General features: G+C 33.4%; 1 protein-coding gene and 1 long non-coding RNA gene across 14 annotated transcripts in view; one reads left to right on the forward strand and one right to left on the reverse strand.

The window, feature by feature from the left end:
• Positions 1–17,386, forward strand: part of LOC102672047 (disks large homolog 4) — a 281,358-nt gene that overhangs the window by 41,138 nt on the left and 222,834 nt on the right. The window lies entirely within an intron of this gene.
• LOC102673441 lies at positions 7,232–11,467 on the reverse strand. Of its 2 annotated transcripts, none has more exons than XR_420734.2 (3): positions 11,395–11,467; positions 11,058–11,332; positions 7,232–7,771 (listed from the first exon to the last, which is right to left on the reverse strand). It is a non-coding gene; the product is annotated as an uncharacterized LOC102673441 (long non-coding RNA). The 2 variants fall into 2 exon arrangements; XR_420736.2 differs by having other exon boundaries at positions 11,058–11,325; positions 11,395–11,449.

A 17,386-nucleotide genomic window follows, 5' to 3' on the forward strand; every position in this document is an offset into this window, starting at 1 on the left:
TCGGATATGTTTGAAGAAAAATCTTTGAGAAGATTGAAATCGATAGCTTTAGTAGTTCGATACTCCAACGACTCGAGATGGTCTGGAATTCGTCCAATATTTAGCTTTAGAATTATGAGAATGAATTCTTATATCCTATTTTTGAATACTTTACATGTTTTAAATATCGTATTCGAATATGTTTCTGCATGCATATTTGAATTGAAAAATTCTTGAAATTATAATCTCAACACTTTAATATAATAGAATTGGATATCACTCTTCAATATATTCAAATATCTGCATACATATGTAACTTCAACAATTTAATTTAATACGATCAGACGATCGAGCCACTGCTTAAAATTCTTATTTTCCTCGATATTTTAATCGAAAAATACAAAGGATGAGAATTTTGCATCAAAAACGAAATTTAGGATCGTGTAAGGAGAATGGATCAACGATAAACGTTCCCAATTAGACGTCGTGGAAACAATGGTATGCGAGTCGAATTGAAATAAGCTACTAGTAATTTCGTTATCGTGCCAATTAATTGGTGATTGGTTATCAAATCAAAGGTCGGCGTCCATGTTGGATTATAATTCCAGTAATAATTTCTATTGCTCGATCGTGCGAATAATGACGAATCAAAATCGAGGGACGAATCGATGGAAGGAGGGGAGGAGGAGAAGCATAGAAGCGTAGAGATAGTAATTATTATTATACGATTCTATCAATTCCGTTATCACCACGCTTCCGTCTATGTACTTAACGTAGATGGATAGATGGATAGAATTTGGAAATTCGAACGGTGGCTCCATTCCGCCCGTGTGCAAATATTAACATTGGTCAATGCGATGGCATCGAACCCTATTTGGCTCATTCATGAGCCTCTATTTTCCGCGAAATATCCACTCGTAGAACGTGTGTATTGTTTACAGTATAATTATCCCCACGTTCGATCACTCGTTCGAGCCAATTATTAACACAGTCTATATTAACGAAACATTTCTATGGAGATAAATTCGCAGGATTCGTGTCCCTTATTATTATTTCGTCAGCCTCGTTTTTTGTCAATTCAACGTGTTAATAAATAATCGAACGAATCAACGCTTGAGCTACAATTTTTGCTCGCTTCAACTTTAAGGTTCGTTAAATTTTTTTCCGGGACACAAGCTATTGTCCTGGTAAATTCTTCAATCTGTCGGGTAAATAGAATTCGGAAATTCGATGGTTGGCTCGATCGCGTTTCTGTATCAATATTGACCGTAAGAGCGGCGCGATTGCGTTCACCTTGTGGGGAAGGGTGAATTATCGGGCAAATCCGAATTCGTGACAAGGAATATAGATCACGTGATTAACCTTCAAACGATTAAGATTTATGGAATATGGAAGCGATGAAAATTTATGTCACGCTCCTTTACAATGCAACGAAAAAATTATGGAGATGAAGGTATGCGCAACTCGAGGATGATCAAAGACGTTTTAATCGGCATTAATATTTAACGTGATCACCACCAGATGAAATTAATCTTTGTGTCCTTACTTTACTTTACTTTGAGCCGAGGAATGCGTTTATAAAGTTGGAAGATATGCAGATTGAAGAGTCAGACACGTGAAGCGTGGATATAGAACATTGGATTGGTGGTTCAAATTCACTTATACGCTAAAATTGACACAATTTCATTTACTTTATAGGGTCTGATATCCGTGCCTTTGTTACTCAAACCGTGAATTCCTGGAAATAGATTTTCGGTTAGTTTCCCGAACTACAAATAGTGACAGAAACTTTGCCATCAATTCCATGTCGTAATCTCTTATTCGCTTCCTCGTTCCGGTTTAAATCCTTTGTCTGAACGTCACAGAGCCAGATTCAAAAACGTTCTGCACACATCCGGTAGAATAATTCTTCAATTACCAATAAATTAATTTACTTCTTCTTCTTTTTCTCATTTACTAAAAAAAAAAAAAAAAACACAGTATAAGATACATTTACAAACATATTTACCTATAATAATTATAATATAAGAAACATAAAAATATTTATCGATAAAATCTACAGACTCTTTCTTTTCAACTCTCTTCACTCATCCATTAAAATAATTCTTGAATTCTTATTTAACCAACTAATAATTCACTCGATAATGCATTAATAAATTTAGAATTTATTCTAAATTTCTGATTTTCTGATTTTCAAAAAAGAATATTCAATATGCAAGTGCAACAAAAACGTCGAATCGTTTTTCATTTCGTCGCATTTCTGACGAATAGCATCCATCGATGGAAAGCCAATAAAAGCATGGCGAGAAAGAGTGACGCGTATATCGAAAGGGGTGTAAATTTCAACAAACGTTTGTCACCAGGCAACCAAGGCGATATACGTCGTTGAACATGAGAAATGGTGGCCGCTCGAGAAAGAAGCACCGCTCTCTTTACGTCGGTTGCAGCTTTTCACGGCGCAACGACGACATAAGACGTCGTAACTTTCTTCGTTGTCGGTTCGTGATACTCCTTATGCAGGCTCGAGTGGTCTTCCCACCAAGGATAGAAGGACAAAGAGGCGCGATGTATGTATAAGCAATAGACTACTCATTTCTGGTCGAGCCAGTTACGCCATTATCTTCGCCCTTTGAACGGGGATGCTTTTATGGTAAACACTTGTAAGGAGTTTTGCCAAGAAAAAAAAAAAGTAGAAGGTAAAGTGGAGAGAAGAATGAAGAATGCATTATGCACGAGCAGTAACAAGAATATATATATATTATGTATACTCTCGTTCACTAAGTCACCAAACACTTGATAATTTAAGAATTTGTTCTTTAATATCGCAATTATAAGCTTCTAAATTTTAATTTTATAAAATTTGAAGAAATTTATAATGTTATGATATAATTATATATTTCTTTAAAAATTTTTCTTTGGATTATCTATTATTGGAATATATTTTTTATACTTTACACCTTGATCTAAATTCATTGAATGATAAATAATTTTGAGGAATTTAACAAATTTTCATCTGATTGATGAAAAAAAAAAATATTCTTTAATAAAATTGTGTTAATAATATATAAAAATATTTTATATTATTTTATATTATATATTATTAAAAGTGTTTAAAAGTGTTTATCCAACGAAGGATAATTTAAATAATACTTTTTCATGGTTAATTTTACAAATTAAAAATACTCGGAACATCTAAATTAAAGTCACGCATAAAAAATATTAAATATTAGAGATGTTATAACATCTAAATTAAAATCATGCGAGAAGAGAATGTTGAATATTTTAATTAAATATTTGGTATTTTACATATTTTAATTACAGTAATGTAATTCGAAATTTTCACAATTGTTTATTTCCTCGGTGTTACCATATATTAATAATATAATGTTAATTATAATAATATGTTGATTGAGAAAGTAACGTCCTTTCCCTGCAAAAATAAAATGAATATTAGAAATTTTATTAACATAAAACACTACCCTCGTTTCGAATAAATTATCATTTAAACAATGATGTCATCATGAAATTGCCAATCTCACCCCAATCAATAAATCATCGAATGTTTATGCATCAATAATTATATACATTAAATTAAAAATCGTTCTTTAAATAATATTCATCCATTTTCACGATATCAATTGTTCCCCTTAAACTTAAATTCATCGTCAGAGATCCTCCTCAAAATGCTTATCTCCGTGCTTTCCTTTCTTTCCCCTCTATCAAAATCGCTTGTTCATTTCATTCCTCAGTTTACTCTTACCTCCACATCGCGATGGGATAATTCACTTATCTCATCATTCGATCAAGCCAATCTTATTCCGATCTTATTCCCCAGAGATTTCCACTTCCTCTTCTAATCAATATAAATCTTATCGATCCGCGTACAAGTTCGTCTCGCGGCGGATAGAAGAGAGAAGAAAGAGAAAACAGGCGCGAATAATGAGAGCAACGAAATAACTTTTGCCCCTCCCGTCGTATTTCCCGTCATCTTGGACAAAAGCGTTTAAAACGGAATAATTAAGATTATTTTATCACCGATAGTTAAACGAAGATGTTCCATTTTAATTATCGAAATGATGGACCTCCTCATTTACATACCAAGCCGTCTTAAACGAACCGAGACGTCTCACTATACTATATATACAACCACCCCATTGAATTTTCATCCCTTAACCATCTCTGTTTTAATACGCGTTTAATATATTCCCTATCAACCGCAGCTTCAATTTTTTTCCTTCGATGAGGTAACGCCTCGATGCAAATTCCGATGAAAAGCCGTAAATTGCAAATTAGGAATCGTCTGTTCCTTGTGGAGAAGGCAATTGCGAGGATAAAAAGATAGACAGAGGAAGATAAACTAGACGGATAGAATAAAAGTTTTTAGAAGGAAACGTTGGTTCTCGAGGAAATTATAAATTACACAATGGCGATGGAATTATTTTTACTTTAATTTTATCGACAGTTAGGTTTGCTCCTTTTTTTTCTCCATTCTCATCTTCGTATCTTATATTTCGACTGTCTCGTCGAAATGTGCAAGGTAAACCGATATCTCGCTCTATCTGGCTCGTAAAAGGAGACTGTTTTATTTTTCATTCGTGATGATATAGAATAAAGGAGGAAGAAGACTGGGCAACAATTAAACCGACGAGAAACTAAATACGAGAATAATTATTATTTCTTTTAGGAGTTTTTTCCTTGTTACCGATTCTATTGTTAGCAAGGAACCATTGTATTTTTCGTACAGCAGAGGCGATAAGTGAATCACTTGGATCGATTATCTGGAAAGAATTAACTAATAGAGGGTGAAAATGACTCCCGTTGTTAAAATTTGAATTTAAACAAATTTTTTTTCAGATATCACGAATTATTTGAAAATTTTCATCGATTCTATAAATATTTATTCAGTAATTTAATTGTGGAATCTGAAAAATCAATTTATATAATAAAACAAATATATCGTTTTTTCTATTAAATTAATAATATTAAAATAATTACGCAATAATTTTGATCATTCCATTTTATATCGATAAATTTTAATTTCTTTTTTCTTTCCTGAAATTTCGACAAGATTGAAAAATCATCACTTTTTAATTCGCACGCAATTTTGAATCGCGAGTATGAAGGAATATAGAATGAAGGAGGGATGAAAGCGGGTTGGGCAGCGTTCATTGCACGAATCATTTTGCCAGGGGTCGGGATTTAATGCCCGGCTTTAATTTTCCCTCTTTTGTTTATCATCGCGTCGTTAAACTTTCATTTTATAACAATAGAGGCAACGTCCGGGCTGAGACAGTTGAGCCAACTGAAAGAATTGCCAACTGATGTACGACCGGTTATGGTTTGAATAAAATTGCATTATTTAACACCGAGCCGCTTCGATCCCTGCTCCGGCATAAATATGCATTAATTGTTCGTGCCGATATGCTCGAAATCGACCCAATAAAAATCAATTTATTCTTCGTGAAACGTGAAATGTGTCGTTTTCCATCGATGGATCGATGAACAGTGGATAGAAACTTCGTACTTTGGATTTGCAACTATAAACGAAATATTTTATTCAAAAGTCCATATAATAAAATATCAATTTGCGAGAATATCTCATCCAGAATTGAGAATGATAAATAAAGAATTTATTACGTTCTTGCAAATTAAATTATTTTTCTCCTGCGTAATATGTACGCAGAACAAAATAGGCAAAAATGGAAGAAAACAAGTCTGTTTTGCTGCTACTGTTCATTATGCGTAATATATTTTGTGTTTTAAATTATTTTATGCAAAATAAAATACAAAAAAATTTTAGAATTTTTCGCTAACTGCGTAGAATTTTTTTTTAAATTTTGTTATCAATAGATTTTTATTAACACAATTAAAATTGAAATAAACATCTGTTTAAATATCGTAATACATACTTACATATTTATATCCCTTTGAATATTCCACTTTTGTACATTTAAACTTTCTGTAAATGCACTTGTATTCAATAATCATTTTTTGAGATTACGAAATTCTAACTTTCGTTTTGAAATTCATGATCTAATTTAAGAATAAGTTCTAAACTTTTAACTAATGCTGTATACACATTTTCTATGTGTCAGAAGTTCCAAAAAAAAAAAGAAACTTGATAAAAGAATTATTATATTTTCTTCCAAACAATCTATCTTGAATTTCTCGTGATCGTATTACATCGAATAGTAGAATAATTTCCATCTCAAAATCAGTCGATTCTCATCTTCTCGAAAGCGCATATGTTTAACGAAACGGATAACTTTCTGCGTAATTATTCGCGATTCACAAGTGCAACATCTCGCGAAAGAAGCGACGATTGAATAATATCAGTGACCCGTTTCAAGAATTTTTATCGGCGATCTTTCTCCAGGATTACGCGGGTCAGCGACGATGGATTCTGAATTTGCCGGCTATATTTAAATTTTCCCCCGATTCTTCGCACACTTCTCCGCCACCCTGACCAGGAAAAAAGGAGCTGATATTGCAGAGGGTTGAAACGTAATTTCATCGTGAAAGAGCGTGACAGAAGTTTCGGTTCCACGATGGATGGAACTTGAACGGGGTCAAAAGTTTTTCTCTTTGAGAAGCGTGAAAAATCTTTCCTTCGAAATACCATCGAGAACGGCCGATTATTACCGAGTTGAAAATTCGCGTTAATTGTTCGCAATTTCCCAAAGTTTCTTCGAGTGGTGTACAATGGGACGAAATAGGTTAAACCATTTTTTTTTTTTTTTTTTCCTCCTCGACGCGGGGATGTCCGATTTTAAATTTGGATCCTCGAAACTTCGAAATCCGATATCCTTCCGTAGAATGAAAATAAATTTTATAGAAAATTTTTCCAGTTCTACGTTGTTTTGTCAATAAAGAAACCTTCTGAAGAAGAAATTAAAGAAAAGGGATCGCGATGATCAATCAAAGTTTAAGGAACTCTCGAGAGATACTCTTCAAATTATTTTTCGCAAAGAAAGAAGAATTACTCTTAATTTAATTTAATGCATTTGACGCAATCTGAAAAAAAAACAACTATTTAGAGAATAAAATTTAAAGATTTTTGCTTCCAAAAATATTTTTCATTAGTGGACATTGCTTTAAGACTCGCGACAGTTTTATCTTTAAATAGATTCGTACTTTTAACGATTCCCAGTTTCGTGAATTCGCGACGAAAAAATAAATCACATTTATGGTAAAATTAATCCGCATCGGAATCCGGTGAAAAATTGAACGTCTCACAGTTGATATTTCTTTTTTTATCGAAACGAGAATCGTATCGATCCACGTGGTATCGTTGATACCTCGTCGCCCGTGAATTAACAGCGAGCCTCGAAAGCGAGGCCTCTATTTCGATTATCGGCATGTTGTATTCATGATGTATTAGCGCCAAAGAATGTAAAAAACCCTAGAATTCGATAATTGATCGTTTAAACGGCTATAATCCGGATCTTTTTCAATGCGTTAAAAAATATTCGCGGAAACCGTATATCATAATCGTTATAAATAGAGCGGGTTTGCGGAATGAATTTTCACGTGGCCAGTCGATCGTCAATTCATTAAAGAAAAATATGAATAACGCGGGGGGGAATGAGAAAGATCTTCGGAACAAGAAATTGATACGCGCAAAAATGAATTATTATTCTCTTCCCGAGGGGTGAGTTTTATGAAATTCACCTTTGTCGATCGTTCTCGTTAATATTAATTGACGTTTTCCACCACGTTTCGAATTATTTTCGTATCTGTCACGATTTTCATCAACGTTCTCGTTTTTTGATTCCATCGGTTTTGATAATACCTGAAAAAAAAAATGCGGTCTGTAAATTATGGAACGAACAGAGGTTGAAATTGTTGCGCGTCGAAAACGAATGTGGAAACAGGGAGAGAGAGAGAAAGAAACAGCATTACCTTCGGTTGAATTTTATTCTCTGTGTTAACACGATATGCGACAAACATGTTTACATGTATATATATATATATTTCGTGTATTAAACCGCGATTTATAAACTTGGAAATGGACGAGGTGGAATTTAAAAAAATTTTTTTTAACGCAGTAAAATATCTGATCTCTACATTTTATAATTTTTTTTTCTTTATTTTATATAATTAAAAATATTCAATCATAATAATTCATTTTTATATTGTATTATTGTAATATTTTAATAAGATTGCCATTTGATTAATAGTTTCATCGTGTTTCATTTCTTTATTTTATTATATTTTTTATTATGTTAATATTTCCGGTTTATTTTACAAATTGAACTTTTATTTATATGTATTTATATACGTTTGTATGCATTTATGAAAGTGATACGATTATTAATTATTATAATTATTATATCATTCTTATAATCTTATTATATTACATAAGAGAAAAAAATAGGAATATATTCATCCATATTCAATTATAAGTAATTTTATAAGTACAATATATTTTATACATCTTTTAATGAATATATACGAACGATAAATTTTGATTCGTATCAAGATTTCTCCATTTTCTCCTGTTCCAAGATAAATTTAAGGAGACGAGTGATTTATACAATATGTACGTTGGACAAAACGATGTCCATTTCACTGGTAGAAATTGAGCAAATAAGAAGGGATGAAAATTTTCTCTCGAATTTTTCATATTGCCGGAACAGCTTCTTTGCTTCGTCCATGCATTTCGACCTAGCCCTTATCATCGCATTCTTGTTCGTTCTTTCCATTCATTCCTATTGAACGGCATGGCGGCCAGCCATGCACGGAGAAAAGGGCTAGGAAATAGAGGATCGAAACGAACGATTTCAATAAACTCGACGTTTTAACACATCGAATGTTGCGAATTGAATAATGGACTCTTTCAGGCGCGAAATTTTTTAAAAAACGATATCCTTTTTTATATTCGTGATAAAAATATCATCGGGAAAAGCGAATTTTACAATTTCGCGAATATTATCGAGAAGAATAAACGTTGCGTTTCCATAATTTCGCGTTAAAAACGTGGAATATTTATAATGTTCTTTCAAATTTTATGGAATACAGTTTCATCCCATGCTGGGGAATGAGCTCGTGAAATTATTACTCGAGAGTTTATTCTCGACTGCCTCGTGATGCGTGCAATCTTGAGGACTAAGACGTGGTTGGGATAGTTATGCGAACTGTCAAAACAACTTGCATTCGTATAAAACATTGTTAAGTCAGTTGACTTGTCGCTAAACGAAATACATTTACTATAGAATTCTCGTCTCTTGTGTAATCTGAAACAACAAAATATGTAAATTCTATTTAAACTTTGTCATTATTCTTTCTCCGATTTCTACAAATATAATATATTAATACTAAATTGAAAAATTCGAAACGAGATATAATTCTTTTCAAAACTCCGTCTTCAATCACGAAGATTTGATTATTTTCTCCCTTTTCTTTATTATACCTTGTTGAATATTTCTACGCAATTTCTCCTTACGACAATTAATGAGATTAATTTTTCTTTTATATTTCTTTTTCTGTGAAGATTATTTCCTTTTTTTAAAATAATAATTTTATAAAATTTAATATTCTTATGTATTCACAATGTCAACTGAAAATTGATGAAATTTCCTAAATAAAAAAAAAAAAATTTCAATGATTTAAATCGTAATTCCAAAGGGTGGTTGAACACTCACGTAACATAAGCTGGATTTGGGTATACAATAGTCGATAATTAGCTCAGTCAAGCCATCATCCCGGTGGTTCCAGAGAAGCTTAAACGCACAACAGGCTGCTTAAATCTTGCATGGTATTGTCGAGCCATCCATCGGTAACTAAACGTTGGCTCCACAAGGGGTGAAAAGTTTACGTAACATCGTAGACTAAATCCTTTCGAGTGATCAACACGAACGAATCCTCCAGAGAGATACTTTAAACAGATTTGATCAGGTCTAACACCTACTGTCTCTCTGTCTTTCATACCTCGTCGTTCCATCGATCTTCTTTCGTCTTATCATTTTTCATTTGTCCATCACATTATACGTTAGATGTTGGAATCGTCAATCAATCCTGAATATTGCAAAATTGTCTTTCTCGTTCGAAGAATTTTCCAAGTTAATCTTGTGACTAATAAATAATAATAACAATTATTCCTTGATCTTCATTTCAAATTGAAACTTCGCTTTGATCTTTGATTCCAATGGTATTCTGAATTTTCCTTTGTCCAAGAGTTTTCAATTTTTTGAAAGTATAAAATTCTAAAATGATATGATGTTTACTATTGAGGCAAAAAATAATTCATTGAATCTTTCAGTAATTCTTAAATCTTCGTAACTGTATAACAAACTTTTCTATTAATTTTTTTTTTAGTATCTGCGATCCAATATATTTAATTATGATTTATTTTATAATTAAAAGATATTTCTTTTAACCGTTACTGCTTTTAGCAGTACACGTTCGAGGGGGAAAGGAAAATTAAAACGGATTTCTGAACTTTACTCGATCGACTAACTCGTCAAAAACAATGGCCGAGTTTTGAGAGCGGCTTTATCCACTAAACGAAACACGTTTCACTGTTTCGAAAGTAAGTTCCCGCAAACTGGTGAACTCTCTTGAACAATTCGATTCGAAGAGCATCGCATAATCATCGTGCGTTACGTGTCGAGTAATTCAATGGAAAGTTTTGGTCGAATTGGACAGACATTGCTTTTAAAACTCAATTAAGATTCTATTCTTTCCTTTTATATTATTGAAGTTGCTCGATTTCATTTCACTCGGTCATTTTAAATTCTTATTATGCGCCACGGAATATATTTCGTGAAGTTAGAAAACGATGTAATGAAAGGATTGAATATTTCCGAGCAATTAAAATCTTCTAGATCTAGATTATTATACGTATATGAAATAATTAATTTTGCAATTTATTAAGAATAATTGTAATAATAATTATAATCTTCTCGTAATAAATCGAAAAAGCTAAATGAATTTATTTAAAAAATTTTAAAATAATTCCAATAATCTAAAACAATAATCAAACGTCCATGACAAAAATATTTCATTGGCTGAACTCTCCTGATCTTTCTCTTCCTTTTCCCATTGCAATAAAAAATATATATATATATCAGAAATACTTGCAACCTGGGTCATTTATTCGCGCATGATATATCCAGATTTCGCAATCCAGTAGCGCGGCCGCACAGGTCATATTTCAGTGTCTTCCCACTGCTCGTTGTCGACAGAAATATTTGGCAGCGCAGCAACCTGCAATGGATGCCAGATATGCGTGGTTTAATCCAACCCAGAGTCGTTTCGTTCATCGATTTCGTTCCGATGCTACGCGTTCTGTTACATCGACAACTAACTGCGCCCAGACAAATCGTTGCATCGATGCACAATAATCTGGAAGCTTTGGTCGAATCCTCAAATTCGAATCGAATCGAATGAATGTATGTCTCGTGGCAGGAATACCTTTTCGATTATCATACGAGGAATTATTATATTTTATGAAAGTAAATCTCGAAGAAAAGGAAAGAAATTTGAGAGATTGAATAAGCCTCTTCACATTAAAAATATCTAATCCAATCATATTTGGATTCTTATTATAAGAAAGAGGAAATTTACAGCAATGATAAATTTGCAAAGTTCAAATTTAGAAATATAAATTAACCAAATTTGGATCTTTATATTATTCAATATTATCATATTGGATTTACAAGATTTGTTCGATTTCTATAAAAATATCGTGTTTTTACAATAACGTATTCTATTTCTTTCGAAATATCGAAATTTTGATTGACCTGTAGAATTAACATTCCTGTTATATCACGTTACTTATTCACGAATTTTTGAAAAATTCAAGTTCTTACCCGAATTTTCAAATTTTCAAATTTTCATGATATTTTTTTGTTTCGCCGGTTTAACGTTTCCCATGCTATTCTATTTTTCTTTCAATTTTTCATAGAATTACTGCATCACCATATAATATTTCCAACCAGTTCTCTTTATAACTACATATGCACGTATGTATGTTTGAAATAGCGAAACAGAACGATTGCTGCGTGAAATTTACAAGTGTATATTTTTCGAGCGTATATAGAGTATATAGATACGGAATTCCAGCATGACTTGTTCGAAACAGTTTCTCGTTTAATGTACGAGCTTGTTTGACAGAAATATCTGGAAAAATCAATCGATTCCCTATGAATCGAAGATCAATAATAATCCAACATCACAAGAATTTGCTCGTCGAACATAAATTTTAGACAAGAAATATTTTCAAAATACAAGAATCTATTTATTCATTCGATGTTAATATCACTTACTATTTTCGATTTCGTTGTATTACCTATTTAATTATAAACTACATTTACTATGATTTAATTTTGTTGAAAGCTTATAATAAATAATTCTCTGCAAAAAACACTTTCAAAATGATATTATTCTTAAACATACTTTTGCCAAAAAATGAGACAATTATATATATGAATTTTTAAATTTCAATATTTAAAATTACAGTTTTATTTTCTATGTATTTTATCTTCTATGTAAATTCCTCTGAATCTATCGAATCAATCTAATATATTTCAATTTGCATTTGAGAAACATTATTCGAAAAGAAACCAGCAATTCGAACAACAATCGAATTGCTTTCTAAAGAATTTTTGTCTAAAGTTTATTGCCATCGACGCGAGCTTTTCTATTTTATAAATGGCTGACACCGAAAGCATATCGAAAGCATCATGAACACGTGCGCAGAATCGTGCACAGGATAGAACACGTTGCGTCGTTCTTTGAGATCGAACATGGGTGTAGATCAAGGGAATTCAAAGTAGGGCCAGGTGGAAAGAACAAGTTGGAGGAGAGGGAAAGGGAGGAGGGATCGCGAGAGTTAAAGGAAAACAAAGGGGGAAAGAATGGCGAATGGAACAATGAGAAGTAGTTAAATAAAGAAACAGAAACGAAGAAATTCAAAAAGGAGCTACTGGATAAGAGATGTAGAAGTGCGATGGAAAAACAAGCGGAGAAAACAGAGAGGGTTGACTGGAGGAGAACAAAAAAAAAAAAGAAAAGAAAAGAAAAACTAGGAGACAAAGGAGGAAATAAATACGAGAGATATCTCTGAAACGCTAGGATAGTTCAGATTTGAGAATGTACTTTGGTTGTTCCTGAAGATAAGAGATTTTTCTACTCTTTAGATATAGAGAGAAGCCATTTTTATTTTTGCAATATTTTCGTAGAAATAATTCAAGTAATAAATGTACTAGAGTTAGCTATATATTTACACTGTATTTCATAAATAATATGATGACTCTTTCCAATAGTTATTCTAAATCAAATAAAGAGAGAAGCCATTCTTATAGTAAAAATAATTTAAGTAACAAACTATATTGTTATTTTTTTAATAATAATTACTACAGTATAATATGATATTATACCTTGTTAGATTAATTAAATTAGACGCTCCTGGAATTTTGAATGTATGGTATTCATCAAGCATTTCACTTTGCTATAGACTCGGATACATAGGCATGCTAATAGAAACCGATGCAGGCTAGCTTAACATCTCCATCAAGGACGATCTCTAATTAACATTTATGTATTTAATTCATAGTTCATCAATGAACTTTATCGAAAAACTATCTCTTCAATGAGTTTAAAATATATCGAATGATAACACTTTGAACAATTTCTTTTCCTATACACAAACAACCCTTTAATTTGAGAAAATTAATTCGATTTTTATTAATCTCTCTAGAAAGGATTCGTGAAGAAAGAAAGAAATTCAACGAACACCCTTTATCTTTTTATAAAATTTAAAAAAAAAAAGACTCTAAAAAGAATAGAATTCTAAGAATAATCGAAAACAAAGGGGAAGGAAGGAAAGTAAGAGGTGACGAAGTAAAGGGTATTCAGAATGCACTCGTCGCGAGCTGTTCGCTATATCCGGTCACGCACCGGCGCGTGACTTCCTTTCATCGGCTCACAAAGGAGTTCGGTATCGAGCAAGAGCACCCTGTACGCGTTTGTTCCATGAACACCGTAACAACGACTTCACCCCTTCCATCACGCGATCATTCGCTCCGAGAACTGGTGGCCTCGATCTCGAGCCTACATCGCTGGACCCAACGTCACTGGCGGTCGATCAACCCATAAATCTATCCCGTTCCGTTCCCACTTCGGAAGAATATATATTGTAATCGTTACTGGCTGATTATTCACGAGCCCTCGAACGCGGCAGACATTATTCTGAATTTTAAATTCGATCCATCCTAAAATCTTTTCTTTCGTCGTCTTTGAAGGAACGATTTTTTTTTTCTAGTGGATTCTTAAATTGCTTAAGTGGGATGTAATAAGCGGTAGTTGTGATAACTATTATTTTACGAAGAAAATATGTTAATACGACGACTCGTACGCGTAAAATAAAAATGGTAATTTCAATCTTGATCAAACATCGGTTAATAAGTACACTTTTCTACTATCAAGGATTGACAAATCGAATCGTGACAGTAAGATTGAATCTTCCTTGTAACAAGACTGAATAAAATTTATTACTGTAGAGTCATCAATCTGTAACGAGTTTCGACAAACTGGAATCATAAAGTTCTTCCTCTTCCGTTTCATTTTGAGTTTTCCTATTCTAGTTTCCAATGAATCTATCATGAGAGAGATCCTTGGCAGAGACAAAATCGATCACTGAATAATTGATCGATCAAATTTTGGAAGTACAATTTATTTTAAAATCTTCCCGAATGGTTTTTCGATAACGACTCGAAACGAATTCTGGATAAACTATTGCAAATCCTAAGAGAACTGATTCTGATTATTTATCACAAATAGATATCAATTATTATTAAAATAATATCAAAGATTCGTCTCTATATTGTTAAAGAATTAACATCGATTGTACACGGGAATCTTAATTCGCAATCAAGGAAGATTGCATCGACTCGACTAATTTCACGGATTGCGGGGGAAGCTTACAATTAGTTAACCGACAATCGTAATTTAGATCGATGCTCGGGCAGTTATGGAAACCGACATTCCTGAAATTCATTACCAGACACCCGGAGATAGTCATCCGTCTCTAATTAACTTTTCTCCACGAATGTCTTCTTCTCTACACGCCACATTTCTCTGACTGATGCCGCGTCGTATTACATCCATATTTAGAGAATATTTTATTTTGTCACTCTTTAATACCGCATCGAAAGAAAGAATAAAAAATAGAAAAAAAAAAAATCAAATACATCAAAGAAGAGAAAAGGAAAAGTCCCTTTCGCAATTTTCGAGAATAAAATTCTGTCTCGAAACAAAGAATTTTCCATCCGAGCTCTAATGTTAACAGACAACTTCCTGTCCAGGATCGTAACTCGCGTATCGAATAGGGGACGCTCTTCTTCAACGCGACGCTTCGATAATCCCAACGCGTCACGGGTTTTATATAGGTGGCATCGTCGATACTCTATAACCGAAACTAATTTCATCGGCTAGCTTTGGGAATCATTCGAGAACGGTAACACTTTTATCACGAAGAGATGAAAGAACGTGAACTCGATGGAACGAAATACTGTCTCGCGGGGACAGGGTTTCACAGGTCAAGGGTTTCGAGCGCGTTGACGTTGCGCGTCCTTCTCGTTTTTTCCCGTTCTCTCGACATCTTCTTTGAAAAGGTGTCGCGTTCAAGCGAGAATTCGCGCTTTGGAGAACCCTTTTTTCTCTCTTTTCCTTTCTTTTATCTTGTGCGCGTGTTGTGGTAGATCGTACCGTAAATTTTCGATTCACTCTTATGGGATGTGTTGTGAAAGATTACGATTTCTAGATCGTTTTTCGCTCAAAATACGGGAGGAGAAGATTGGGAAATTATATCAAAAATTCGATAATCGTTGAGTAAAACGAGGAATAGAGAGCCTTTGTGTTGATGGCTATTCGACTTGGCATTTAGAGAGCACTGCTAATTGTCGAGAGCTGTGCTGAAGCTAACGAAGTGGAAATTCGAGATTTTGGATCCTGCAAGACCTATTCAATTGCCTGTTGCTCGAAACTGAACAATGCTATGGAGCACAAAGTTATATAGATTCTGTATGCCCAGAATAAAATTATATATGGAGGATAACAGAATTAATAGAGATTTAAATCCTATTAAATAAATCTATGCTTGCTCTAGCGAATAAATGAACGATGAATTATTATACGATCGTACAGCCACCCGTTTACAGCTCCAACATTTTTCCACAGAATGGGGAGGGTATGCGCGATTTGCACGATAATAAAACGCCACAGGATATCTGAATGTAAGCCGGGTGAGCGGACAATTCGAGAATCGGAAAATTATCGGTGCAAAAAAGGCCAAAGGATACAAAGGAATCTCATTTTCAGACGACTGAATGCCCTCCTCCCCTCTCCCTTCCCCCTTCTTCGAAAGAAGAAATATCAAGGATGACGTATGGTCTTTTGCAACGCATAAAGGAGCATAAAGATATCGGTTATAAAGGAACCGGAATCCTCCCTCGATACCGTTCCAATTCGGACTCTATCGAATAATATAGAAGAGGTAAATCCCTTATTTTATTCTCAGGGTAACGATGGGCCAACCCCCAACAGCGGAATATTCGAAAATCTCGGCGGAAGAAAAACTACCGTTCGAAAACGTCGAAACGTCCCACGAATTTTGTAAGATGGGTTTTTGCTCGAGTCTCTTTTCTCAAGCATAATTTCGACGCACGTTTCGTACGGAATTTAAACGAAATTCCGGGGCTTAGCGAGCGAAGATTATCCAACAAAAATATGGCGAGTTTCAGCAAATAGTGGAGCGTGTTTAAAGCTTTAAGGCAGATTAAATTCTGTCACTCTCCGCCATCGTGAAAAATATTTTCCACGCATTTCTTTTCTTTTTTTTTTTTTTTGGAACGTGAAAAAATTTGTTGGACGTTAAAGGATAGGAATTTAATGAATTATTCGTTCGAAAATTGTTTTTGATTATGCCTTCCGATATAACATGTTCACGATATATTGGAAATATATATTCCAAAACATCATAATTCTCTGCTACTGAAATTATTTGCTATCGATGAATATTATCGGCAACTGCGCCGAGGCATTAATTATGCATCGATATAATAGATCTAGTAGAATTGGTCCCTAGCCAGACTCAGCAAATTGTAATTTGCCAGTAGTTAAACACGCGTTATCGGTTCCTTCAATTTCCAATCGGCGATTCAATTGGCTTGCGTAAAATTTTATTATTCGAATCGATTAAATTATCGAGAAAATGACAGAGGATAAAAATAACCATTTCGATTGTTCCTCTTATAGTAATAATATCGCTTGATCTCGAATTCATCTTTCTTATATTCTTCGAAAATCATCCTCATAACACACGAAAATTTCAAATGATCGACTCTCGAAATTCTCGATCAATCAAGGATCGAGTTTTCGAATTGGATATATATATATATATATA

Source organism: Apis dorsata, unplaced genomic scaffold, assembly GCF_000469605.1.
Source record: "Apis dorsata unplaced genomic scaffold, Apis dorsata 1.3 scaffold_50, whole genome shotgun sequence".
Taxonomy (NCBI): domain Eukaryota; kingdom Metazoa; phylum Arthropoda; class Insecta; order Hymenoptera; family Apidae; genus Apis; species Apis dorsata.